This window comes from Emydura macquarii, unplaced genomic scaffold, assembly GCF_026122565.2.
Source record: "Emydura macquarii macquarii isolate MOO-44397 ecotype Brisbane River unplaced genomic scaffold, CSIRO-AGI_Emac_v2 contig_1477, whole genome shotgun sequence".
NCBI classification, from domain to species: domain Eukaryota; kingdom Metazoa; phylum Chordata; order Testudines; family Chelidae; genus Emydura; species Emydura macquarii.
The window spans coordinates 14,675,366-14,702,474 of record NW_027131614.1 but is presented as its reverse complement, the minus strand read 5'-3'; the positions used below and the strand labels follow the sequence as shown (position 1 = coordinate 14,702,474).

Below are 27,109 nucleotides of genomic sequence, written 5' to 3'. Positions count from 1 at the left end.
GTATATGACCATAGCCTTTTAGGTGGTCCTGATTTACTTCAATGGTAATCAGAACATGAAGAGAGCATATTAAAATGAAGAATTCATACAAAATAAAACACGGTTTAGACAGTCTAGGTTACATTACCAATTTAAAACCATCGGGGGGGGGGAGGCTATATTTGAACTGACAGATAAGGAGAAAGATTTAGAATCTCTAAACACATTTTTTTCATCTGCATAATATTTATTCTACAGACCTTCCACAGAAGCAATTGGTCTCAAAGTAATAGACTTGTTTAGATAAACGTTACACTTCTCTGTAGATTGTTCGTATCATTTTAAGCACAAGATGCTGCTATTTCCTTGTTGGAAAGATAAACGTGGAGAGCACCCAAAGATTTTATTTTCGCTTCGGTGTAGTAAATGCCAGTTGTGTACACGGCGGCTTTAAGAGATTAAAATAGCACATTCACCTTCCTCTGTCTAACCTTAAGTAGATTGTAAAACTCGTTATTATTGTGTGCAAATAATATTCTATTTCTTATCTCATCGCCTCGTGTGGGAAAATGTAAGATTCCCTTTCCTCCTGCTGCAGCTCAGATCACTGTCGGATAGATCGTCTGCATTGCCTATACTAGCTCCCTACATGGAATCATTGAAATTGACTATGGGCTGAAGAGAAGAGGGCTACATGGAAGCGTGCAGGCCTTGGGCCCATTCACATGCAATGGGTGTTTGAGGTGCGGAAGGCAAGCAGGACAGCATTGGCTTGTTTTTGCAAACTCACCTTATTCTGTGCTAGTGAATGCATGAAATGGATGAACACGCGCTTTCTCTCTCAGTCTATTTCTGCCCCTTCTTCAAACGATCTCAGGTGTTTAAAATACTAAAAGGTAATATAAAGTCTGATTGACACTGAAAAATATGTGAGGGGCGGAGGGCTTGAGGGGTGGATTAGATTCCTTCATTTCCTTCGGGTAATCCTAAACGCAGCTATCTCTGGCTCTTTAATCTTCTCTAGAGTCAGATTACAACCCATTTGAGCAAGTCCAGTTGGAATTAGGAGATGACAGGGGGGCAAAGAAAGTACAAAGGAAAACTTTTTATATAACCAAGATGTTGTGATCGCCCCAAAGGATCATCTCGAACCCTAGTGGTCAGTGTGCATGAAGAACATGTTTGTGATATGACAGACAGCCGGGTACAGACTCTTCTGATTAACGTTTTCGAGGGACAACGTTTACTCTTTATTGCACTACGTTAGCCGATTGGTTTCAAAGTGTGAGAGCACCAAAGATGTAAATGATTTTCTATTGATTTTAGCTTCCCAAAGCCAAGGACTACAGCTGAATCTCTTTAGCATCTTATTTTATTTATGACAGGACCTTCCAGCACTGGAGTTCGCAGCCTCAACATTAGCTAGATGGTTACATACAGCTGTAGAAGAGGCAACCAACATCATAAACTGGCCAAAGCGACTATTTATTGAATGACCTAGTGTGTGTCTCTGGAAAAATGAAATCCACATAACATTACATTATCTTGTGTGTGCGCGGGTCTGTTTAAACAATCCCTAATATTTGGTTGAAATGGAATATGCCACCATGTATATTTAAGATTAAAGCTTTATTATGAGAGGCTTGTAATCCTTTCAAAGAGATTTTGTTAATGTAAGACTTCATCGGAAAGTGATTGTGGATTGTACAGATCTGACCTTGCCAGGATGCAGGGTGCAGGTCTCCAGAGCTGAGAAATACTGCTCATCAGTTTATTGTGGAGTCTTTGCAGACTCGCTGAGTATGAGTGCAAGTCCAGGAATTTATTAAAAAGGTTACAATTAGTGGTTCAATCGCCAAAGTTGGGGACGTGGTATTTTTATATTGGGCGAAATACATGATTTAATTATACTCCAAAAACAAATTAAGGACAGGCCTGCTACACAAATTGGAGGCATCTAAATGCTCTTTTGTGCCTGCAGCCCTGGGGTTGTTAAAGAGGCTGCTGATGCATGAGAAGGAAAGTGACTGATTTAACTCATTGGGATTCAGGGAGCGACCTGCCCTCTTTTGAAAAAAAAAAAAAAAAAAAAGGTGGGGGAGGGGGAAGGACCAAAAAAAGGAGGGGGAGGCACACACAGAGTCCTGCTTTACTGAGCTGAGAGCTGCTGAATCCCAAGCAGAAACTATTAGAAGAGACACCGCATCGTGTCTCTTTCCTGCATTTAAAGAGTGCAATAAACCCATTCCTGCTAGCCGGCAGATTTCGATTTTCATCCAGTCTGTGCCATGGAGGATAGCAGCAAACCAGTTCTAAAGGCAACCAAACCCAAGCCAAGCCTGGGATGAGGATTACTCACTTTAGCGCTGGCTGTAAGTACAAACCTTCTGCTGCAATTTTAGGGCGATGCTCCGAGGGTTTGCTTTGGTTTTTCCTCTGTTTTTTTTTTTTTTTTTTTTAAACGAGCCTGCTGCTTTGTCCGTGTCTGCACCCGAAGTGGAAAGGACAGGAAAGCTCTGAGCTTCCCCGGGCGGCTGGGGACAGAGCGCCCTGCGCACGTTGGCCGTTGTTGCAGCCGCAGTAGCTTAACCCAGTGGAATGTCGGGTTGCATCGCAGTTTTAGGGGGGATTGGCTAGATCTCTTTGTATTTTCAGCTGTGTCGGGAGGTGTTTTCTGGCCTGGCTGTATATATATATTTTTTTTATAAGGCAACGTGACCGTGCCGTCGCCTCTTCGGCACAACGTGGGGGTCTGAGTCCACCCAGCTTGAAGGAATTCCGTGATCCAAATCGCTTTTCCGTTTTGCAAGCGTCCTTGTGTTCGCCGGGCTTGTTCGGGCAGGATTTGATTTAAATATCTTGAGATCAATAAACCCCTTCTCCCCTCCCCCCCACCTAATCGCCTTTTCTGTGTGAGCGCCTCTGGGAAACCGGATCGGTTAGGGGAAAGCTTTTGAATCCGCGGGGAGGCGGGGGGGAATGTAAGAGAATTCAGACGGTCCATGCTCTCTTTGTGTGGGGCCTGAAGCCGTGGAACTGCTTTGTGCTTTGCAAGGAGAAAATGGCGAGTCCTGTTGTGTTTAGGCCATTTTCTTCCGGTACAAGGGTTTCCCCCCAGTCCTATGTACTTCAAGGCGCCTTTGAAAGAAGCCACCTACCCCATGAAGGGTGAGTGGCTGCAGCGCTGCTTTTTGCCGCGCCGCCGGTACCTCGCCTTTGGAGACTGCGCCCACTTTCTGCGGAGCAATTGTTAGCCAATGGCTCCAACGCCACTTGCACGGACAAGGCGCCTTTCCAGGCGATTTCCTTCGGCTGAAAGACATTAGAACTCGCAGGCGGTGCTTTGTACTTATTCCACTTGCGGAGGGTTGGTTTGGGTTTTTTTTTAAATGGTCTTTAAATGTTAAGCAAGGACAGCGAATGACCAGGCAGGGAAAAAACCACCTGGGAAAAGACTGCTCGGCAATTCAATGGTTCTGAATGTCTCTTCCGACGTATTAAAGCTTTAAAAGTGCACAGTTGTAATTCACTGTTTTTAAACAGAATAGGGAATGAGTTGTTAGATACCGATCGCGAGTCTCTAAGTAGTAGTTTAGATTCGTGCATATATATATATATATATATATATATAAAATGTGGTTTTCCAATAGCTTCAATTAAGGTTATGGATATTCGCTTCCTGAATCATAGTTGAAAATCACTTTTTAATGTCCACGTTAATCCGTTTAAAGAAATCGCTAAAGAGTCCTAGATTTAAAAGTCTCGTACTTAGCAGGCACCATTTCATTATGAGTTCGAATTATCGGACATCTGTCAGCTATTAAAAGCAATACACTATAAATAAATGCAAATTTCCCCCACCTGTTTTCAGTGTTCTGAACTGGAAAACAAATAGACTTCTTTGAAAAAGTGCCCTGCAGAAACTTGCAGTTTACTTCTCCATTTGACAACAACTTCAACCGCGTTATAGAGTCTCTGCAAATACGCAGCGATTTACATACTTTAAAATGTATCATTCATCTCCCATCCTGCAGATCAAAACCATGGACAGCGAACGGATATTAAACTATATTGGGACAGGATTATCACGCTAGAAAATATAGAGTAAAGCGGATCACAGGGTAATATTCAAATGACACACACGAAAATAATAAGAAAACTAGCGGCTCTGTCTTTTCAATACATGTTTTCCATTTCATGTAAACAATAAACGTTTCAAAACCAAAAGATGAAGGACGTTGACATTTCTATTTCTACTGCCTTCTATTGAATTAGTATTAATACTACTTTTTACCCTTGTTACCTGTTACAGAAGTAAAAGAGATCAATCCACCCCGCATTCGTATGCTTTTGCTTAAAGGCAGAGACACAAATAAATCTACAATTCCAGTCTTACATCAGCTGAGTGACACTGGTGTAAATTAAATTGATTTTATCAGCAACCAAGTTCCACAATTGGAAAAATTAAATGCCACTTTGACAGCCCAGGATAATATGGACCAGATCTATAAAACAGCTCCTTAAAAACATTAGTCTAGATATTGAAGGTCTGCTCTTCTTCACCTCACTACATTAGATTATGACATTTATTTTGCCTTACTGCGGGGCCACAATTATTGAAACAATAGTTTGGTGCAGAGAGACTGGGATGATGAGTCATCGACTTTATCCCACAGCAAATCTACAGCCATGGCTCAAAGGCAAATTTCTTTTTCATTTTGATTCTGTTTTTAATTGAGCTGCCTTTTCAAATACTTTTAAATCCTCCAAAACCATTCAGTGCAGAAACACGCACAGAAAGGTCTCAGCCGAACCCGGAAGTTTCAATATATCTGCGATTAGTAATGGCGAGTTCTGGATGTAAAGGCCTTAACTCGACCTAAAAGATTTATAAATACACTCTCCCTCTAAGTCATTTAAATATAAAATTCGGTTTTGTTTTAAACCAGCATCAATTTGGCCGAGGCCTTGAGCGGACCTAGAATATCTGGAATTCGGGTTTTTGCTTTGTTTGTTAATATCTAAACAGATCTACATAACACACAAAAACGACACCCATCTATAAACGACCCACTGCCAATGTCTCTGAATAGGCTCTGTCTGTATGACGTGGATAGATCTAACCACTTTAAAAAACATACGTTTCTGGTAGCACTATGAAGAGAGAGAGAGTCCTTTATATAACCCACTTAGGTTTGATCAGACCCCAAGGGTGGCGAAGGATGTAGGGTAAAGCCATTCTTGGTTTCATTGGTGGGTCTGAGTTTCAGATCACTCTTATTTAGGACAGCGTCTGTTTCGGTCTGACTGGTCAGAGGACAGAGGTCACCGTGTACCTCTTTGGAACACAGGGCGTCGTTAGAGAGTGACTCTGGATTATAACTAGATTGCAGCCTATGGTGAAAGGGTGTTTGTCGGTTGTTAATGCCTGGGCTCGAAGGAGCTAGCGGATTCGGCTGTCAAACCAGAGCGAATGACGGTTTATGCAACCGGGATTGAACCCAACCGAAGCGGTGCTGCAGTGACGGGGATTTCACCTCCTTCCTCAGTTTCCTGGGGAAGGGTTGAACGGGGTGAGGAGCCACCTCTCTGCTGTCAAAGCACAGCCTAAAGCGATACTGCAGCTGAGGGGTGGGGGACCTGCCCTGGGCTCGATCCAAGTCTACCCCTCCAAACTGGGAGAGTGGGTCGGAGCCAGAGCTGGGCTGAGCAGCTCAGGGCTGAGGTTCCGCCGGGTTCGCTCTGGTTTCAAGGACACGGGGAGATGATCAGGATTTTGGGAGCCAACATCTGCCTGGCGGGTGACGTCAGCAGCCCCGTGTAATCCTCTTGTACTGAAGGCAGATGCCTTATTTGTTTGGCTGGAGAGCCATTAATCCCTAATTCTGGATCAGCAAGCGAGGGGGAAAGACCAGACCGCGCCATCCCTCCCCCCCACCTTAAAAGGCATCCAGCACAGAAGAGGATCCGGCTCCGGGGCTGCTAGGGGGAAATCCTGAGCTCTCTGCAGGTTTGAACCTTTCTTTTTGTTCCGCTGGGTTTTCAGTTTTAGTGGGGGCACGGTTTGGGGGGAGGAGGCTTGGATTTTCGGGACGGATTTCTTGAATTCTGAATGCACCTAAAGGGGTTGGGAGAGACACCTGATTGCCGGGTTGGGGGGGTTCGTTTGTTTTTGGTTGGTTTTTTTTTTTTTTTTTTCGGACGCCAGCTTGTGGCTGAGGTTTTCGAGGTCGGGAAATGTCCTCTCCTGGCTAGCACGGCGTCATCCAGTGGCAAATCCGCTAGAAACTCAACCGTGTTGCGGCAGCTTCCCCATCCTCCTCCTGGCCCCTGCTCTGGTTTCTAGCGGGAAACTCCTGTCCTTCATTAGCTCTTCTCAGGGAACTCGATTTTCTTCATCTATTTTTCCCTATTCAGTGTCTCTCTTCCCCCCTCCCCCGCTCCTGTCCTGATCTGCCTCCCCTGCCCTCTTTGTCATTTGCATACATTAGACAGTGCTTTGCGTGCGGGCGGTAGCGTTATGCACCCCCCTTCCTTTCTAATTCTCTTGCTTTGTCTGTTTTCTAGGGATCACACGCAGGATCTATGGCGGGCAGGGCAGGAGCCGCGTTCCCATGTCCCAGGCGCACAGAAGCTGGGATGCAACTGAAGTCCTTGGAAAACCAAACTCCTGGACCCACCCATTTCCGTTTGCCAGAATGGAACCGCACTCGCCTAACGAAATAGCCCAAAGTGCCTTCTCTCTCTCCCTCTCATTTCTCTCTCTCTCTCTCTCGCTGAAGCTAAACTTCAGAGGCCACCAGTAGGGATCCACTTGCCCAGTGTTAGGGCTCCTTCCTGGCTCCCTGATCGCATTCAGACGGGGTAATACGCTCTGCACAGCCACCCTCCTTGAATAAGGGCTGCCATCAGAATGAGTCTGGATCTGATGTCAGTTTAAACGGTGAAAAAGGGCAGCAAAAGCGTAGGTTGTTTTCCTTCTACGGCACAGTAACTCCAGGCAGGCCAGATGGGCTGTGTCCATAGCCTCCCGGGGACGGGCAGGTGCGATTGAGTTAATTTTTTCCGCTTCCCAAAGAAAGATGACACGTCCTGCCCTTTCATTTTCCAGCTCTCTCCACCCGAAAACCTTCCTAACGGAGAGGAGCTGGCGCTGCGGAGGCTATTCCCGATGCACAGAGTTAATCCCGAAAGGTAGCCTGCATGAGCGGTGGGAGGAGGGCAAACCACGGGGACCACTACATTTGCTAGCCTTAAAAAAAAAAAAAAAATCCACCTGAGAATCAAAACCAGAGCAAAACCAGTTTCTCTATTTCAAGCGAAGATAAAGACGCTTGCAAATAATAGAGCGGCACCCTAGGAAGTGGAGGAAAACATACACCCACTTGACAGACTCCTGGTCACTGGAAATAACAGATGGGCTAGGAAGCAAACTCGGACGCGCTGAATACATTTCAGAGCAGGCCTGGAGGACGCGCGGGCGGGGGAGGGGGGCTCGCCTTCCTTTCAGCGAGGGGGTTGCTGTTTTGTTCGCAGAGGGAGCCGATCCCAGGCTCCGACTCTCCGTGTTCACAGCGGACCTTGATTTAATGTCATACAATTAAGGCACGCGGTGAATGCCAAGAGCGGCGCCTGAAGACAGCAGCGACGATCTCGCTCGGCCTAGAGCGGACCGACCCCACCACCCTAGTGAAAGAGAAACGGGCGGGAGAGCCGAGACACGACACGCCCCAGGCCCTCACCTCGGAGCATCTAGACTAAACAGGCATGCCCCGCTCGCCTGGCTCCGGCAAACGAATGCCGCCACTGGGTAAGGCTTTGCAAGCGGCCCTTGGCAGGAGAAGCAGGGCGGACAAGCCCGTGCATTACAGGCAATACGGTAGCAGCGGTACTTCGGCAGGAGCACTCCCCGCTCGGTGGCTTCTCGGGGCTGACCCGCGTTAAGTCAATTCAAGCCAGAGATTCTCTTGTCCCCTCTCATTGCCCGGGCTGTTTAGCACACACCTTCCTAGCAGGCAGCCTGGAGCATTAGGCCGGGGATGCCTGAGTGTTATTTCGCCCCCTGGACATGCTCTTCTACTTGATTTGCCTTGCCACCCGGGTAAGGGGAGCCCGCCCGCAATTAGAAAAGCCAACGCACTTCTAAAGCGAAGAGGAGCAGGTTTAACAGCAAGGGGGGGGGGCAGAGACCCAGAGTGAGGGCGGGCTGCTTTGGAGGGGAGGGTTTTAAAATGCCCCCGGCGGGAGAGGAGGGGAGTTCGAGATGGGGACGCTGGAGCAAGGAGGAGGCCGTAACTCTCGCTGAATGTCTTTGTTTAGCCCGGGCCTGCGCCTGCAGAGAAACAAAGCCGCAGCCCCTCCGCTGTCCGCGGTCCTGAAGGCAGCGCTGGCGTGTTCCTCCCCGGTTCGGCACAGCAAGACGCCGGTTCTCTCTGGCGCCCGTTCGCCTCAGGAAAACCACCCTGGGAGCCGGGCTGCACCAGCTCGCTTTGCGATCCAGCGCAGGATGCTTCGGCGAGAAAAACAATACATAGGCGATTGGATCAGGGCTAAATCTATTTTCCTTCCCCCCCTCCCCCCCCATCGTTTTAAGTTTGCGGACATAAGACTAGGTCATTCACACGGGATCTGGGCTGTAACTGAAAGGTGCTCGTGGAAAGAGAGACCGTGTGTAACTCTCCTACACCTGCCGTTTAAACACAGATTTGTGTAAAGCTGGATTAGTTTGTTACCCATGCTGACAGATTAAGCTAAAGCCCCCTAACCGCTTCCCCCCCAAGGACAGGGCTCCGCCACCGCATTGATTGGCAAGCGGCTAACACCCCTCCCAATGCATCTGGCTACAACAATGCAACGTTAGAGCGCCGGAGTCCAGCGACTCGTGGCGTTTACACAGGAGCCAAGGCGCTGAGAAAGCGCCTGCCCTTAAAATATGCCATTGCAGAGGTGGGGGGAGGGGGGAGGGAGGAGGAGGAAGGACAATTAAAATAAGCGATATTTTTAACTGCCGGTAATGAAGGCTCGGGTACTTATAGGACATAGGGCAGTACTTATTCTAGATTAACAGAGGGGGCCAGGAAAGCGGATTAGCGCCTGTCTGAACATCAGCAGCGCCGGGTAGCCAGGGTGCGAGCACGTGCTGCTGCCCATGGCCAGGAGAGGAGGGGGACAACTCTGCACGGCGCATCGCCTCGTTTGCCAGGGAGCTGAGGACACGCCCCTGCCCCGGATCGCTTCTGCAGAGGCGGCGACACCTTTCGCGGTCACGGGCAGTGGGGCCTTGGTCCTGCCGCCCTGCAGCCAGCGACCGAACCGCCCGGGGACAGAAGCCGGCTCTTGTCTTCGCTGGAGGCCGGGTCACTTTTTGCGTCTTACTCCCCCTCCGCCTTAGCCCAGGTCTAACATACCCGAGTCATTCGCTGAGCCCGGCGGCAAGGGGACGGAGCCAGCCCCGCTCGTGCCTGCTCGGTGTAGCTGGAACGAAACGAGGCGCCCGGTGCTTGTGGCAGCAGAGCAAAGCTGCTGGAGGTGCAGCCCTGCTACTGCAGTCCTCGCTCCGGCAGCTAACCCAGCGGTTGCAGTGGGCGTGGGGCCGGAGTGAAGACTGCAGCTGGGGCCCATCACATGCACCCCCCCCCACCCCCCAGCACAATCACCTCCCAGGCTTGGCCCTCCCCGCAACATTTCACAACTGAGCCCTTCTAACACCGAGGAGGCACAATCGACAGCTGCAGAGCCTTTCCTGGGAGCTGATCGCGACCTTCCCCCCCTTGAACAACAAAAGATGTTTTCATTTCCTAGCTATCCCCCCCCCCCCTTTAAAAAGTCCGAACTGTTAATGCTCTGAGGCTCCATGACTGACCTGTACAATTCGTTTTAAACAGCGGTCCAGTGCTTAAAGAAAAACAATATTGTCATTCTTGGAAGCCATACAATCAAAATCCAGACTCACCCCTCATTGTATAGGTAGATCTGAGAACATATAACCTGCTTTGGATGGTCATGGATTAAACAACATAGTATAATTCGGACCAGGAGAATAGTGTAAATGTACCAGTTAACCGAGTAATGTAAAAGCCTGGCTCCCAAACATAAACATGAATTGGCTTCAGAATTTCACATGCTAGGTTAGCCAAGGGAATGCCTCCCTCTTTTGCTCAGGAAGGAATTCCACCCATACACTACAGAGGACAGTGCAGGGTGGACTGTGCAATACCACGTAGGGCATACACTGACCTGCCCGCTTAGTTAATGGAGCACTTAAAAAAGGCAGCCCGCTATTTCCGAACTGGTAAGCTAAGGATCGACACTGCACAGTGTGCTCTGATCTAGACTCCGGAGGAACCAGGAGCTCCCAAAGAAAGGTTTCACCCAAGGCTGAACATTGCCCCGTCCCATGACACTTTGAATCCTTAGCAATTACCGAGAGCTTCTCTCATTTGCGAATCATCTCCGCGTTTAATATTTGCCACCTTCCTGCCTCCTTCGGAAATGGAGGCAGCACTTCTGCTCTCAGCAGTTTTGACACAGAGCAGTGTAACGTCCTAGTCCCACTCAAGCCAGGCTTCCCAGGGGGAGGCGAGCAGGGAGGTTTGTCTTGGAGGCCCCCCACTGCAGTCAGAAGCATTTAGATGTGTTTGTGTGTTTAAAGTTAAAGCTTCCTGAAGGCCAGTCTTGGCCCGGGAACCGCTCCTATTTTGTATGAGATGGAGCAAGGCTGCACCATTGAAAACACGTCTGCAGACGTATATTTTCTTATGTCACTCCAGAGCAGAGCAGAGCAGAAAGCTGCTGAACTAATTCGGTAGACTGCGTCAGTTTAGTTAACTAGGTCATGGCGCCCTCTGCTGGCGAAAAGAAGAACACCGATTTACAAATTGAGCCGCTGGCAAATAGGACAGGAACCCGCTACTAAACATTACACAGTAACAAGAAAGATTTAGGAAGGAAACGTTTAGAATAATCTATTCAGTACTCCGCAATTTAAAGGACTGAAAGATAAATCGGCCTCTTGGAACCCGAAGATTTCCCTCTACTGTCTTGAAGTCACGAAGTGGGATGGCAGAGAACAAAGGTGTTGGAGCCCTGCCTTCTAGGCGGGTTGGTCTGCAGACCAGTAGCCAGCCCTCCAGCGTCAGCCAGGATCGTGGGACGGAGATTAAAGGCTGGGAGCTGGAAAAAGTAAACCAGTCGAAAGGCAAGATATTGCCCAGCTAGACAAACCAGGAGAGAGCGTTCCTGTCTTGACCTTGTAAGTGTGGGACACCTGAAGTGACACAGGTAAGTGGAGGGAAGACCAAAGGAAACTAACACAGAATTTGCAGTCTTACATTTATTTAATCCTACGGTGAAATCCTCAGCAATAAAGATCCTCAGATTTCAAAGGGTGGAAGAAAAGGAGAGAAGGGGAATAAAGCACAACTTCCAAAGACTAGTGTACCACAATGGCATTCACAGTGTTAGACGATGGCCCAAATTAAAAGACAGAACCAACAAGACCTAGCAAAGGAATTACGGGAGATTCGTTTCCTGCTATGCACAAACTTCATAGCTTCAGTTGCATTATTCAGCTCTTCTGATGTCAATTTACTGCCATACATAGTGATAGAATAGCAAGTAGTAAATTTGGATCTAGAGTAAATTAAGTATCTCTTAATTAAACTATTGAGAGGTATAGTTAGAAGATAACATAGTTGTGCTGCAGTAATGAGTTATTTTTCAAATTAAATATCTGATACGGTTCCTTTTTAAAAAGTGGGCTGATCTAGAAGCAGCACAGTTGAAAAATGGAGGGGGAGGGAAGGAGTAGTTTGTTTTATAGTTACCTCTTCAAAATGTTCTATATGAATTGATATATATGTACAGCTGTATTATTTGAATGTTGTGACTTCCTACATTATATTAGGAACATAAATACACAACTCTTTTTCAAATAAAAGATACAATGTAGTAATTATATCAGTACTGATGTAATGGAATTCACTTATTATTGATGCTGATTTGAGAGGCACTAGTTTATAATAAATCCTCTAGAAATACAATTCAATTTATTAAATTGTGTTAGTATGAAATGTTTAAATGATACTCACTTTAATGAAAACTAAGCTTTTATATTAAAAGACTTAATATCTAATATAACCCTAATGTTAAAGCAGTCCCAAGTAATTATACTTTTACAAGTTTTCTGTACTAGAAAATATAAAACTGTATTATTCATAATTAGTAAACCTATTGAAAATTTCAAGCAATCTCTAGTGGATGCAGCAGATAAATATGGAAAGAGACAAGTAAAAATTGTACATGGACATTTGTGCTAGGGCATTTCTCCCTCAGCAATTACAACTGCAACACTTCTCTGAAGATTACTTTGCAGATATTTTAACAGAAAAAATAATTAGAATGTGTAGGTCTTTTCTGCCTTTGATAATACATTTTACTATTGCTAGTGTATATCACAGTACATAATGCTTCAGTAAAAAAACTTTTTGCACTGTTCTCCAAATGTATAACTCTCCAAAGGATAATATCCAGAGTTCACCAAACCTATACAAACACATTAAAATTAAGGATTTTTTGGACCCTCCTAACTTCTATAATTAATTCCACTATTAAAAGCACACAGGGTGCAAGAGATTCAGTCAAGTCATTTTCAAAGAATGTACAGGTCACTACAAAATAACCGTCACCCACTAGGTGTGTTTTTTCTCCCCCCTCCCAGTAAAGAATTTTGTGCAGTAGGTTGGTTTCCTTGGGTGAAATACTCCCCCTGCATTCAGTCCATACAACTGCCTTTAACATCAGTTGGAGCTGTGGGGGTAAACTGAGGGGAGCATATATGGTGGACACAGTTAAAATTGTATCCTTTACATTTTTACCATGTTTACTTAAGTGGGACTTTAGATACTCAGATATACTGGGTGAAATCCTGGACTTATTGCAGTAGATAGCAAAACTCTCATTGACTTCACTGGGATCGGGATTTCATCCTCAGTCCTCTCTCAGGCAGATACCAACTTAATTCTATGGGAATTTGTCTGAATTAGGTGAAAAGCAAGCAAAGGTACAGGGATTTGGCCCGTAGTAATTAAAAAGAGAATTTTAAAAAAATTGACCATTTGAAAAAATTCAAAGTTTCCCCACCCTTCATTGTGTAAAGTATCTCACATATCATTAGAGCAAATAGTTTGCATTTAAAAGACAAAACACAAAATGATTACCTTTGTGTAGGTCTCCCTGCCCTCTCTATGGTCTGCATTTTGAGCTGAGGTTAAATATTAGAAACTCTACTATACTTAAACTAAGAAATGCAAAGGCGGAAGATCAGAAATACTTCCATATCCTGGAAAATCAGGAACCTGATTAAAAGAAGGAAATGTTAGTCAATGTTCTCAGCATACAATCTAAATAGTTTTTAACTGGTCTCCAAAAATGCAGTTGCATCTGTTTGTGCAAACAGCCCTCTGCACTTAGGTATGTCAAAGTTTAGATTTAGAAATTCAGTTTGGGTAATTTTACATTTAACTACCCGTCTTGTGAGCACAAACACTGGGTCTGAATATACAAAACAGACAGTTGCACGTGTTATAGATATAAAAAAGTAATATTAAAAACAAAGCAGTTCATAACAGTAATAAATATTATATCCCCTGGTCTTAGATTGAAATTCAGGAAAGCATATAAAATACACGCTGAATGTTCAGCATGTGCTTAAATCCAACTGATTTCAACTTAACCATGTGCTCAAGTGTTGTCCTGAGTGTGGATGCTTTCCTCAATCATGGCGGACATGATCCCCAAAACACTTATGCATGTGCCTAGTCCCATTGAGTTGAATGGGGCAGTTCACAGGCATAAAGTTACTCACGTGTAAAAGAGTTGCTAGGATTGAGACCTACATTCTCATTATACACAGACCACTTTATAACCAAGTACAGCCAATTCAGTGTAACCCCAGAGAAATAATGAACATAAACAAAAGACAGCATTAATCCAATGTTACGGTTGTGAACAAAAATCACTTAAAACTGGAGCTGGACAGGAAATGTTTTTCCCATCCTGTGAAAATTGTCAAGATAGCAAAAGATGAAAAGATAAAAAGTCAAAAAAAATCTCACAAATTTTTACTGAAAACCCAAACAAATTTTCAGTTCAAGTCATTCAAAATGGTTTTTTTTTTTTTGGGTTTTTTTGGGGTTTTTTTTTTTTTTTTTTTTTTACTTTTGAAATGTTTTGGTTTTATTTTAATTTTTTCCACCTTTTTTGGTATAAATTTACTACAATTTCAAAACAAAAAGTCATCTTGACTTGAAAAAACAAAGAACTTTCCCATTCGAAAATGTCAAAATGGGACACTGGCAATTTCAAACCTTTTTTCTCCCTACTCTACTCAGGAGATTTGCTGAAACTCACTCTGTTTCATGATCAGTTCAAACAAATGAGCATTTTTTGGTGAAACATGATTTATCGAAAAATTCCTGACTCACTCTAACTCAATCATGTTGCATAACCTGTGCGTGTGTACATGCGTATTGTATGAATCAGTAATAGAGTAACACATTAGGCTTAGAGGAAAAGAAAATGTGTGCAATGTAATGCAGTAAACATTGCTGGAATAACCTTAACTTTTGGAATTTTGTGACATTAAACATTGAGCCTCACACCAGTTTGAATACTAGGATTTTCACATTTAGTTTCCCAGTTTTCAGAGGGGAAAATAGAAAACATGAAAGGTAGTCTGCTCTTAAATTCTTTGAACTAACAAGAGAATACTTACGTAGCTTACTTTTCACACTTAACTACAAAAGCTTCACATGCATATGCAGTACATTCATGTTTAAATGTAGTCTGTAGACTTCGATAATTTTTGTATGTCCACAAAAATTCCAGGTGCACAAATGGTGATCTCTCTTGACACACACATTCATATTCATACACACAAACACACAGAGAATATATGTATATACAAGTGTACCACAATATATATGAAACCTAAACACCACTATTTATTTGAAAGTTCCATGTCACTCATGCTTATTACAGCATCACCAATTTTTTCCAGCCAAGATATTAATCTTCAGTGAAAATTATGTATGACCCAAAATTTCCTGTCAAAAATACGGCAGAGTTACTTTTCTTCAAACTTTGGGCAGAGGCCAGTCATGGACAACTGCACCTGAAAATGAGAAAATTTTGGAAGATTATAACTGTAAGAAAAGGAGACTAGAAGCTGTTTAACTTTTTTACACCCCTAGTTACACAAGCAATGCCATAGGTCCAGTAGAATACATGCTCCTGTAATGTATATTATATGATGTAGCTCATATTACGGATGTGAAAGAGCAGAGATGAAGGGCTGTATTTCTCAAGATGCAAGAAAAATGATAGCATGTTGGGAGTTTGGGAGAGCAGAATTTGATTGTTTTATTAGGAGGAAAGAAATCATGTGCCAGAGAAAGAGATCAATACTGAAATGAGAAATATTAGAAAGAGCTAGAAATCATGGGCCAGTGAAGAGAGAGGAGGCCTGTGATAATATGCAAAGTGAATGAATTAGAATGATGAAGAGAAATCAACATACTATTTCAGATGTTTGGGGTGGAGGAAAAGGGAAGCACAGCAAGAAAGAAGAATATTCAGTGTAAAAAGGAATACAGCTGCAAACAAGTTGTGACTATTTGCTCAAATTTTTAAATACATTTGCTTCAGTCATCTAGACATCACTTATGTTTGCCTTCTGCTGAGATTTGTGCAATTGAATTTTAGTGTTTGCTGAAAGCAAAAATTCAAAGTTCTATGGGCAAAAATTCATAAAAAACAAAAAGATTTTTTGACTTGTAAGTGTTCATGCTGGAAATGCTTGAGCACTTATCCAGTCAGGGAGATGAAACAATTCCATCTGAGAGGTAATCTATGCAGCTGAAGAGAATGAAGGATGAATACATACAAAGAACTGTTCCTGATCAATCCAGAAAGTTAAAAGTCCAGTGAACACATTTGAGGAAATTATGATTGATTTACTCACACTTTTGACAAAATAAATTATTGTAAATTATTTGTTCTGCTTTCAAGAGGATGTAGAAAAAAGTTTTGTAGTTGAGACGTGGATGGGATGGCAAATGTGAAGAGATTAGGTCAGAAAGGCTGTGGGGAGGTAAAAAAAACATCTTGAATGCTTGGATTGAGATTTCATCCTAAAGTCTGAAATGACCAAGAATCCATGGGAGGTTTCAGAGGATGCAGAAAACAAATTCTTGCTTCCATTTCTGCATAACATAACATCTGGTACTGAAATGAGAAGTTTGGAGAGTTTAAATTTATGGAGACCATAATGAAGGGAATTGCAGTAGTCAAGATCACAGAAATTGAAGACATGGACAACTTTAGAGGAGAATGTTAGATATTTCAGAGGTAAAAGCAAACAGATTTACAGACCAAAAAAGGAAGAGAGTGGGTAAAATGTTGGCTCCATTGAAGTCAATGGCAAAACTCTTTGAGTTTGCTGACGCCAAGTCTCTTTTTAATTATTAGACTACAAACCTGACAATGAAGAATGATAGTTTTGAGCATAGGAGTGAGAGACAAGACATTGGGAGGTTGGTTAGAGGTGGTTTTTTTCTACTGATTAGAGAAACATAACATAAATACCGGATCCACTGAGTAGAAAGAAAGTTATGATGGGCTGATGAACTGCTGATGAGGGAAGGTTATAAAGCAACCCATATAATGAAAGTGGAAAGTTAGCTTTCCTGAGTTTGTACAGTGGGCACTAAAAGGTTAAGTGTTCTAAATATTAAATTAATACACACCATACGCTATAAATTAGTATAATGAAAAATTGTATTGTACAAAATCCTCTCTTGCTTGCACACTTTCTTCAGAAATAAAATATTTGTTTCCCTTAGGACTCCCCTATGTATCTCTCGTATCCCAGTGTTTGGGTGCCGTGGAGATATCGAGGCCTAATGTTTTAAGAATTCCAGAAAGTCTGTCCACTTACAGCCATAGTATTTCTGGCTGAGGAGGACAGGTTAGGGACTCCAGAAAACACCCATAAACACTGGTCAGTTAAAAAGCAAAGGGGCACGAAACATTCTTCTACCGATAAGCTAAGTGTGTTGTCTGCACAACTCAGCCCTGTTAACCTGAGGAGCAAGACATCTGGACTGGAAATCACACTTAGGTCTATTTCATGGCAAATACCATGCTAATAGATTACTGTCCCTGGGCTGTCTGAAAAATCAAGCATTTTGAGCACTATTCAAGGTGAATAGAAGAGAACCCTTAATTATTTTGCTCCTAGCCCAACAATGGGAGAGTTCAGAAAATGGGAGAGTCTACATCTGCTTGTAGAAGGCCCAATAAATGGACCAAAAAATGCCTGAGCTCTTCAGTTCAAAAAAATTTCCCAAGCAATAAACATTTAAAATGATGCTAAGAAACCTGGTAAGTCAAAGAAATATGAGACAACAACCAAGAGTAGTAAGAAAAGATGACTGATTTACCTTTCTTTGGTTAAAAACCTCCCACCCTCTAAATGTGCTGAACATGAAGTATTTTAAAGGCACACGAGAAGACTATCACCCAGTATTTTATGTATGAAAATCCTTAAATTCTAAAAAGATCAGAACACTAGAAAAGGACCAGGAGCCCGATTGAATTATCTCAGCATAGGGGGTGTCGTCTCAGGACTGTCCCATTACTTTTATGTCTGAATGTGGCAGTCCTGACTCCAGAACAGTATCTTGTACCAAGAGAGCTATGTGGGGGAGGGGAGGGAGGCTCACAGGATAAAACTGCACGATCCTCCTCGGCCACTGCAAGAAGGACCCATCTACCAAATATATGGTCTCAGACCTCCACCACTAGTCAGTCATTTCAGACCAGATCATGCAGATTTGCTAGGTAGAGGACTGATTTGTTAAGTCTACAATATTTATATTGTTCATTCTAGTGGCTACCCCACATAAGAGGTAATAATCACAGCTGATGATCTATGGCTGGGTCTGAGCTTGAGTTTGATGCCTGCTGACCTCAAATGCTTGAGATCAGCTTGCCCTAGCAGGAGTGTCTGTAATATGCACCAAAGTGTGTTGTGTCGCCCACTAGAGGCTGAGGACTACTCCTGCAGCCTACTCTGCTATGAGCTAAAGTTCCTTCTTTAACTATGCTTTTGGTACTGAAGGTCAGGATTTGAAAAATCGTTATAGTGGGTCATTATAGAAGCTGCATCACTGTAATTAGCCAAAAACTAGGTGGACCAAGTACCTATGAGGAGTACTTTGGCAGGGCAGATGAACTAGTAAAACATAGGCATTTTCACTTTCTAATGCCTATGATTTTGGGTAAAACTTTCCACTAGCCATGGGATGCCACCATTATATATATATATATGTGTGCGCGTGCATGCGTGCGTGCGTGCGTGCGCGTGTGTATGTATGTATGGCAACAACTTCATACAGTAGAAGCTGCTTCATTGGCATAGCCTGCTTATAGTCAATTATCTAAAGCAGCATATTTTCTAAATTCTGCAAGTGCAACAGATCTGGGCTGCTAAAGAGCTTCTAAGAAGTACTCTAGGGACCAGGGGGATTGTAACTGGGAAATCCTCAATGAGACGGACATTCAATTCTGCAGCACTCTATTTAAAATTATATTTTTATTTAGTGCTTATTACCATGCAATCTACGTTAGTCCTCTGATTGGTGGAGGAAAATATTGGTTAGCCTGCTGTTTTTCACTTTTATGGCCTTATTAGAGCAGCTTAAAATGGTTCAGAATGAGAAGAAAATGAGGAAGCTGTGTCAGAGTGCTGGGAAAATGTACTATATAATCCACTTCTCATGTCAGTTCATACTTTGATTTTTTCAGGCTGTTGTATTGTATCTTGACTTAATATACACTATTGTCACATATTATATTAAAAAGAAATAAGTAATATGGCTACTGAACCCATCGTTCCTGAAACAAAACATTGGATTTTTCAAAAAAATATGCTGCCAAAATGTTTAAATATAGATAAACAGAAAATCATATCCATGGAAACACATTTCAGTTTTCTAACTTACCCCTACAGCTGGTCAAATACCACAACCACCATTTCACAAACATTTATTTGAATTCTGAATAGCTGTTGGATCCAAACATATTTGTAGCTCTCTGTGCATGCTGTAATGAAAGGGGTTTTGTTCGCACAAATGTTTGGGGAATGCTGTTCTGCATTCTGAGAGTCGCAGTTGAGCAAGCGTATTCTTGTGGGAAGGAAGAATATTCATTAAATACTATTCACCACTTCCCACTCTCCTGTGTAAAAAATTTTAAAGGGACATTAGAGAACAATACAAATATTATGGGCCAAAATCTTCAGTCCAATTCAACCACAGTGCGTTGGCAGCAAATCTTGGCCCTGGTGCCAGCCAAGGTAGGATCACTTTAGAACAGGGGATCTTTCATTGGTATAGAGCCAGTCTAGTATCTCCTATACAACTACTTCCAGATGCCACTGAAGGGGTAAATGGAAGAGAGAAAGAGCTACAGGTGGTGCTTCCATATGTCCTGATTTTCTCCAATGGCTGCATCCGTCTCTTAAGGGGTTTGGCAGATGATAATTTACAGCAGCCTTCAGATTGCTATAAATTACACTAGGAGCTATTGGCCCAGCACACAGCCAGCCTAGGATTGGAGGAGGAGTATGAAGGCCAGCTTTGCTGCCTGCCCTCAGCCTGAATTGCTTTCTACACTCTCCTCAGTCCAGTTGAGGCACTGCAGCCACACGACCAGTAACACACCACAAAAAGTCAGAATGAACCCATCAGCTGAAAACGATTAGTAGTTTGCATGTATTTGCCATATACATTCACAGAAATAAGGATGGATGCAGAAATGATTCATGATCATCAAAAGAAGGGCTAAAGGCACTAGGTACTTTATTCACAAACCACAAATTTGACCAGCTCTGCTTACTGCATAAAAAAGGTAATTATAATAAATGTGTGATTTCTAATAGCAATAATGATCTGCAGGTTAGGTATTTCCAGGCAGCAAATGACTAGCTGGGTTAAAGGCTCCCACTTGGCTTCAACTGGAAATTATAATAAAGACTTCATTGGGAGTTCCTTGCATTTGTGAGAATGGGCCAGAGTTGTGCAGCACTTAGACAGACATAAAATGCTAAGTATTGTCATTGTTACCTAGTCTCCTGTGATCTCCGCCTATTCTCAGATAGAACTTTCCAAAGAGAAAAGTGAAAAGCAGTCACAAGAAGATGAATGGGAATGGGGACTTCTGCAACACAAGTCCTTCTGCAACATCAAAAGTGCACTAGAGAAACAATCTGCTACTATCTCTGGTTATTGTATTGTTGCAGGTACCTTTGCCATCACTTCTATTATTATTTCTGGGTCCCTACGGTAACATTTAGCAAATGCACATGTCCTGAGGAACTGCATTTCGTTAACGATGACGCCCGCAAAAGTAGATCAGTCAATGTCACAGAGGCCATAAGCAGTTTTACAGCACTATCTCTATTAAACATGCTAATAAAAAGACAGAGTTACATATGTTGAAAGGTAACATGAACAGTAATTTCACATGAATGAAGGCAACAGTTGCTACAGAACCAGATGCTTCTTACTCCAGCCAGTTCAACCCGCTACCCAGCAATGGAAAAAGGCAGGGGTTCATACACAGATTCACAGTTGACACTCTGCATTAAGGTTCAATTTGTAAAGGTGTTACATTAATTAATAAGTGAATTACTGCTATTGGTACTGTCACTAATAACATAGTTTATAGTGAATTACAATAAGCATGTGTTAAAAAGTCTGCTCTATAAAGCATCAGTGATATATTCCTAACAGAGGATTCTGCAAAACCACAAATTAAAGCAAACATGCAGCTATTTTTACAACAAAGACAAAATTCCATTTTTATTTACATCCATTGAACCCCACTGAATAAAATGGAATTTCATGGGTGTACTTGGGGAAAGAATTTAATCCTGGATACAGGGCCAGATTAAGGCAATCTGGGGCCCACGGCTCACCATACTACTCAGGGCTACCTGTGGCCCACACCCATGCTGTGGACCTGTGCCCCAGTCAGAGTGGGTGTAGTAGGAAACTCCCTCCCTGTCCCAGAGAGATGGGGAAAGCAGGATCTCCCCACCATTTGCTCCATTCATGACCTGGGAACCCTTAAAGAGGGCCTCCGGAAGCAGAACATCTTGGAGTTAGCATTCCCATTGAGGTGCATGAGCAAGTCACACCTCTCAGAGTTTTTGTTCCATGCTGGCTGTAGGCTCAGGCAGAGTGTGTTGATTACACTCAGGTCATATTGCTTTCTTTCACAAGTGTGAGTGCTCAATACATTAATTAAAAGAAAGCAGAAATGGTGATATCACAGGACTTCAGAAGCATAGGCCTGTAATGTCTCTGCTTCAATTGTGTCTTGTCTATATCTTCCTGTATGATGGGATTTAATTATATGAAATAAAATACATTTGACATATTGAACAATACAGTAAACTATATGCCTCTATAGCAATTAGAAGGCACTGAATAGTATGCATCACTATATAATATATTTCCTCTTCAAAAAGAGAAAAATGACTATTGTGAAAAACTCTATGGGTCACATTCCTCACCCTTACACATTATTATTGGTATTGCGAGAGCATGTAGGGGCCATTGTCCCATTCTTCTAGGTACTGTACAAATACATAACAAGGAAATGGTCCTTGCCCTAAAGAGCTTAGATATAAGATGAGGCACAACATGTGGCCACAGCAGGCCAGGGAAGCATAAGGCAGAAAAGGGACAAATACTGGTTATCATGATAAGCAGTGCTCCCAGCCCACCAGCTGCCTAATCCTTGTCGAGTTTTCTAGAGGCATCACAGTAGAGAACATACACGCTTGCATAAATGAGTCATCATTGACGTCAATGGAATTACAATGGTTTAGAGCAATGGTTCCCAATCTGGGGGGGTGGGACTCCTTTGAGGGGGCGGGTGCCAAAGATTACAGAGGGTCCAGGAAGTTTCAGTAATACTGAGGTCATTTAGCCTCTCAAGCTCTGCACTGGCTGGAGTGGAAGAGCAGCCTCCCCCGCACGAGCTCCATGCCAGCTGGGTGCAACCCCCTCCCAAGTTCTGTGCTGGCCACAGCAGAGCAGCATCCCGGAACTCTTCTTCGGCCACAAAGGAAGAGCAGCCGCCCCCACCCCCGCACTGGCCAGGCACCTGGACAGAAAGGAGCAGCCCCATGCCAGTGAGGGGCCTGCAGCAGCCCAGGCCCACCCGCCAGAACATGCCTTCATTAAACTTAGACCATGAGGGATAGGAAGAGTTGAGGCCACAAAGGGCATGCAGTTGTGGCTGCAGCAGGGTAGGCTTACTCTTACCTGAATAAGAAGCTAACTTATTATGTAATTTAGTGTTATCATCAGTGTTAATAGGGGTTATATGTGTTTATGGCTGGTGTGGGAAGGCTGGTGGGCTATGTGTTTTACCTAGTGTTAACTAGTGGGGCTTTCACTCTAAAAGGTTGGGAACCACTGGTGTAGAGTGAGTGAGAATGGAGAAGGGCATCTGGCAATATCCACTGGTTCTGTTCCCTCCTCCCAAATATAAAAACCCCAACAGCTTCTAGCTGCTAATTACAGACCCAAAGACGCACTTGTGAGTGTATTGCCATGTGTGAGAGAGCTTGTAGTTCCTGATGAAGTTCCTAACACATGCCAGCTGCTTTACTTGAGATTTAAGGGACACATCATTAACTTAAAAATAGAAGTCTGAGGGTTTTGTTGGTTATTTTCACCTCCCATTCTTGCTACCAGGACTGAAAGAAATTGCAATAAATAAATAAAATTAAAATGAATACAATAAAATTGGCAGGTCAGTTAGGGGCAGGCACAGCACTTAAAATCTAATGATTTTCAAAATATGAGTTAAATAAATGGTGTCCCCTTAAACCACCAACTACCTCCCTACATAGTTAAGCAGCATTTCATTCACTTTTAAATGCTCTTTTAAATCCTCTCTTTCATCCAGTGGCTTTGGAGGAAATGCCAGAGAATTTGATCCATTTTTGTTATGATCAATTTTAAACTAAAGTTCTGAACACTTGGCCCACGTTGTGTAGTGTAATTGGTCAGTAAGGTTACAAGCCTGCATGGGGTATGTTTACACTGCAACTGGGTAGACAGACACCTCTAGTAGGGCTTCGTGATGAAGTGGGTTTCTGCCCACGAAAGCTTATGCCCAAATAAATGTGTTCGTCTTTAAGGTGCCACAGAACTCTCATTGTTATACTGTTCTAGAGGACTCTTCCATAAAGGAAATTTTAAGTGCTAATATGTTGTCTTGTGCACCAGTGCCACACACACGAGTCTGAAGTGAAATATCAGTATCATCCACATTGGAAGGAATGACCTCTCATTATTTGGCTTAAAGAATTCTTCAACTCCAGCCCATTGTTTTTCTTTTAATTGTATTCAGAGATTTCAGGAATGATTCCCATTTGCTGAACAGAAAACTGAAATCTTTCTAGAACTAAGAACATATGATCTTCACAATTGGTTCTCTAAAAAGCAACAGAGTAGAATAAAATCCACAGTAATACAAAATGCTGCACACAGAATGAGGCTAGAGCTCCTGCTTCACTGATCATTCAAATTGTGCAGTGCAGTGCATTCTACCTCTGTCTAGCAAATCGCAGCGCCTGGGCACATTTCTATTTCTTCATTTTTCTTTTTTAAAATTAGAGGAAGATTACATACAAAAGGACACGACACAAAAATCAGGAAAGGACAGTTAAAGGACACGTGCAGCCTTAACCCTGCTCCTTGTGCATATGCATTACAATGCAAGCTTTAAAAGATCACCTGCTAGTTGTGGCATCTGTTCTAAAAGAAGAATCAGTTTGGATGGGATTTGATTAGGGTTGCCAACCATCTGTAAATTTATGGACAGTCAGTAAAAAAAAGGTACAATTTTAACCTGTCCATAAATCAATAAGTGAAAATGCCCATAAAATTGGGTAGAAATAAAACATTGATTGTCATTGTTCAGAATCACTTCTTGTATCATAAAACTACATTAATCATGACTTTATCAATTTCCTGTTTTCTATTATTGCACACACCCAAAGAACTCAATCGATCAATTAATTGCAGTTAAAATAATTGCATAATTCCAAATTCCTGCGTACAGAATATCACGAGTGAGTACACACTTTTGTGGCATTATTGTATTGTTTATGGTCTTTTTAGTGATGTCAGTAAAAAGTTTACCCTGTCAGTAAAAAAACAAAACAAAACAAACAAACTTCAGATCGTCATGTCAGTAAAAACTAAAATGCAAGGTTGGCAACTCTGTAGAGATGCCCAGGAACAATATTTCCAGTCTCAACTGGTCACCCCAAAGGCAATCAAAAGGATGCAGAGTTTTAAAATCTGCAAGAAATTTGATGCCAAATTCAAGGTCCTATTGACTAATTTAGACTTAGATTTTCAGTTTGGCCTTATAACAGGGTTTGACTCACCTCCTTTGCACTGTCTGCTGGCTATCTGGCAAATCAGCTTTCAGCCAGGCAGATGCCCCTCTCTGCCATGTCTCACCCTCCATCCTGTCTCTGCTGGATCCTCCTTCTCATGACTTGGACCTCCAGCTGAGTCACAATCCATGTTCCCCCCTTCTGGCCACTGCAGTCCTGCCACCATTCCTATGGCAATCGGGCTGAGGGTGGGGGGGAACCTGAGGTCACCCACAACTTCAGGTCCCGGTCCAGGGGCCCCATGTGCGGCAGCCTTTTGCTGCATTCCCCCCAACTCCTCAGTGGATTTCCCTGGGCCAGTTCCTCTTAGCCTCAGTACGTTCTCCGCCCTTGCTTCAGGGAGTTCAGCTCTGCGGAGTCCCAGCAGTCAGCCACTGCTCCGTCCAAGGTGCTCACAGTCCTCCCTCTTCAAGCTCCTGGGAGGCACTCCCTTGCTCTGCAGATTCATTTTATACCAGCCTCCTGGGCCCTGATTGGATGCCACACAGCCCCTTCCTATTGGCTACCTTTCACACATCCTCTCCAAGGGCCCTCTTAACCCTTTCCTGGCCAGTAAGGGGCAGGCAGGCACCCTGTCAAACATCCTCCCGCTCAAGCCTAATGCTCTGTGCCTCTCAGGGTCTCTCACTGCTTCTCAGTATCCTTTAAGTGTAGACACAGTCTCCTCCTTCACCACAATCCACAGTGCTTGTTCAGTAGTTACCAGCTTCCCCTGTAGCCATCGGTGGCTCGTGAACCACCCATTCGAGGAAGCTAGCCCCCAGCTCCACCCCTGCCAACTGAACTCCCACCTCTTCCACCCACTCTCACATCACAGCCCCACCACAGGCAGCCCAAGAACCACTAATTCATTCTAGCCACTTCCCACTGTGGTTACCACAGTCCTGCCACCATTCATATGGCAATTGGGCAGGGGGGAGAACCCAGGCCCACCCACTACTTTGGGTCCCTGCCCAGGGGCCCAGCCTTTTGCTGCATCTCCCCCAACTCCTGAATGGATTTCCCTGGGCCAGTTCCTCTTAGCACCAGTACCTTCTCAGCCCTTGCCTCAGGGTGCAGCAGAGCCAGACAGCCACTGCTCTGTCCAGGGTACTGACAGTCCTCCCTCTTCAAGCATCTGGGAGGCACTCTCCTGCTCTACCTGCAGCTTCCTTTTATAAGGGCCTTCTGGGCCCTGAATGGCTGCCACACAGCCCCTTCCTATTGGCTGCCTTTCACACAGCCTCCCCAAGGGCCCTCTTAACCCTTTCCCAGCCAGCATGAGGCAGGCACCTTACCACAGGCCTTTATGCATAAAAATCTCATATAAGAGACAGGACAAAGTTCCCACATTCACAGTTGTATTGGTCTGTGCATTGGTCTGTGAACCTTATTGGTCCAGCCCGATGGTGGTATTTGCAGCCACAATTACTTTCAGAAAAGGCAAAAAAGGAAAACTAAATCCATGTTCCTCAAGTGATCCCTAGTTCCTCCACAGTGTTCTGGGCCCCCATCTCAAACCTAATGGTTGCATGGTCTCTGCTTCTTCTAGTGTAAGTTTCTAAACTTTCAGTCTTGCTCAGGTAGGTTCAAGGAATTTTATGATGATCTGATCTCCAGATGCTGATCATTTCACAGGAGGACACAAACAATTTTCTTGATCTTATTTTTTGAAATGTGCATTTGCAATACATACAGTATCTCCAGAGGAATCAAACCTTCTTCTTGGTTTAAATAAAATAAACAAACCAGGATGTTGATGTATGTGTTTCAGATAATTAAAACACATTCATTTGTGGAACTGCTTATTTTCTGCGGCTGGGAATGGGTCTTTCAGATTATGCACATACTTAAGAAAATACAAATTTTGTCATTCATAACCATAAACAGTATGGTGAGTTAGCAGAAAGCTATTACATTTCAATTACACAAGTGTGTTAAATTAGCCAGCCAATTGACACATCTGGCGTGAACTATAAAATATTCCTGAAATTCTTTTGAAAAGATTATTAAGATTAATAATAATTTATTGTTTAAATCACATTTTAATATATACATTTTAAAATAGGTATTCTTGAAGTTAACCAGTATCTTTAAGGACCAGTTTTTCCCATCCTGATTCATATTGAATGTCACTTTACTTCCTGAATAATTCGATTGAACGTAATGGAACTACTCACAGAGTAAAATACCACTCAGTTTTAGTATGGGTGGCAGAATCTGGCTCTAAATGTGTGGCTAGATGTCATCTTTTGAGATCAAAAGACTTAAAAAAAAAAAGTGTTCCTTGTGGAATGTATTTCCCAGAGATTAAGAATGTTCATTTGCAAGGCATACCCTCTAAAAGAAAAAATACAGCATTTCCAAAACACTTAGCATTTTCCCATATTTCCTAATAATTGATTACCATCTTTTTTAGATTACCAAATTCAATGGAGATCACAGAGTACAGGTGCAAGAGTTTATAATTCATTTAGAATTGAGTGCTCCTTTCTGGGTTTGCTGGGCTATCTTGAAATCTTTAGGTGGCAGAACACTTCATCTAATGTTGATGATAAAAATATTTTGTCACTGGCCAAAATAAACATGTAAAACAACAAT

General features: G+C 43.2%; 2 long non-coding RNA genes across 2 annotated transcripts; one reads left to right on the top strand and one right to left on the bottom strand.

The window, feature by feature from the left end:
- The first annotated feature begins 5,877 nt into the window (after positions 1–5,877).
- Positions 5,878–6,727, top strand: LOC137156840 (uncharacterized). Its single transcript, XR_010920923.1, has 2 exons — positions 5,878–5,989; positions 6,547–6,727. It is a non-coding gene; the product is annotated as an uncharacterized lncRNA (long non-coding RNA).
- An 842-nt stretch (positions 6,728–7,569) lies between these two features.
- Positions 7,570–24,584, bottom strand: LOC137156841 (uncharacterized). The gene is made up of 2 exons (XR_010920924.1): positions 24,518–24,584; positions 7,570–8,488 (listed from the first exon to the last, which is right to left on the bottom strand). It is a non-coding gene; the product is annotated as an uncharacterized lncRNA (long non-coding RNA).
- Between the last annotated feature and the right edge of the window lie 2,525 nt (positions 24,585–27,109).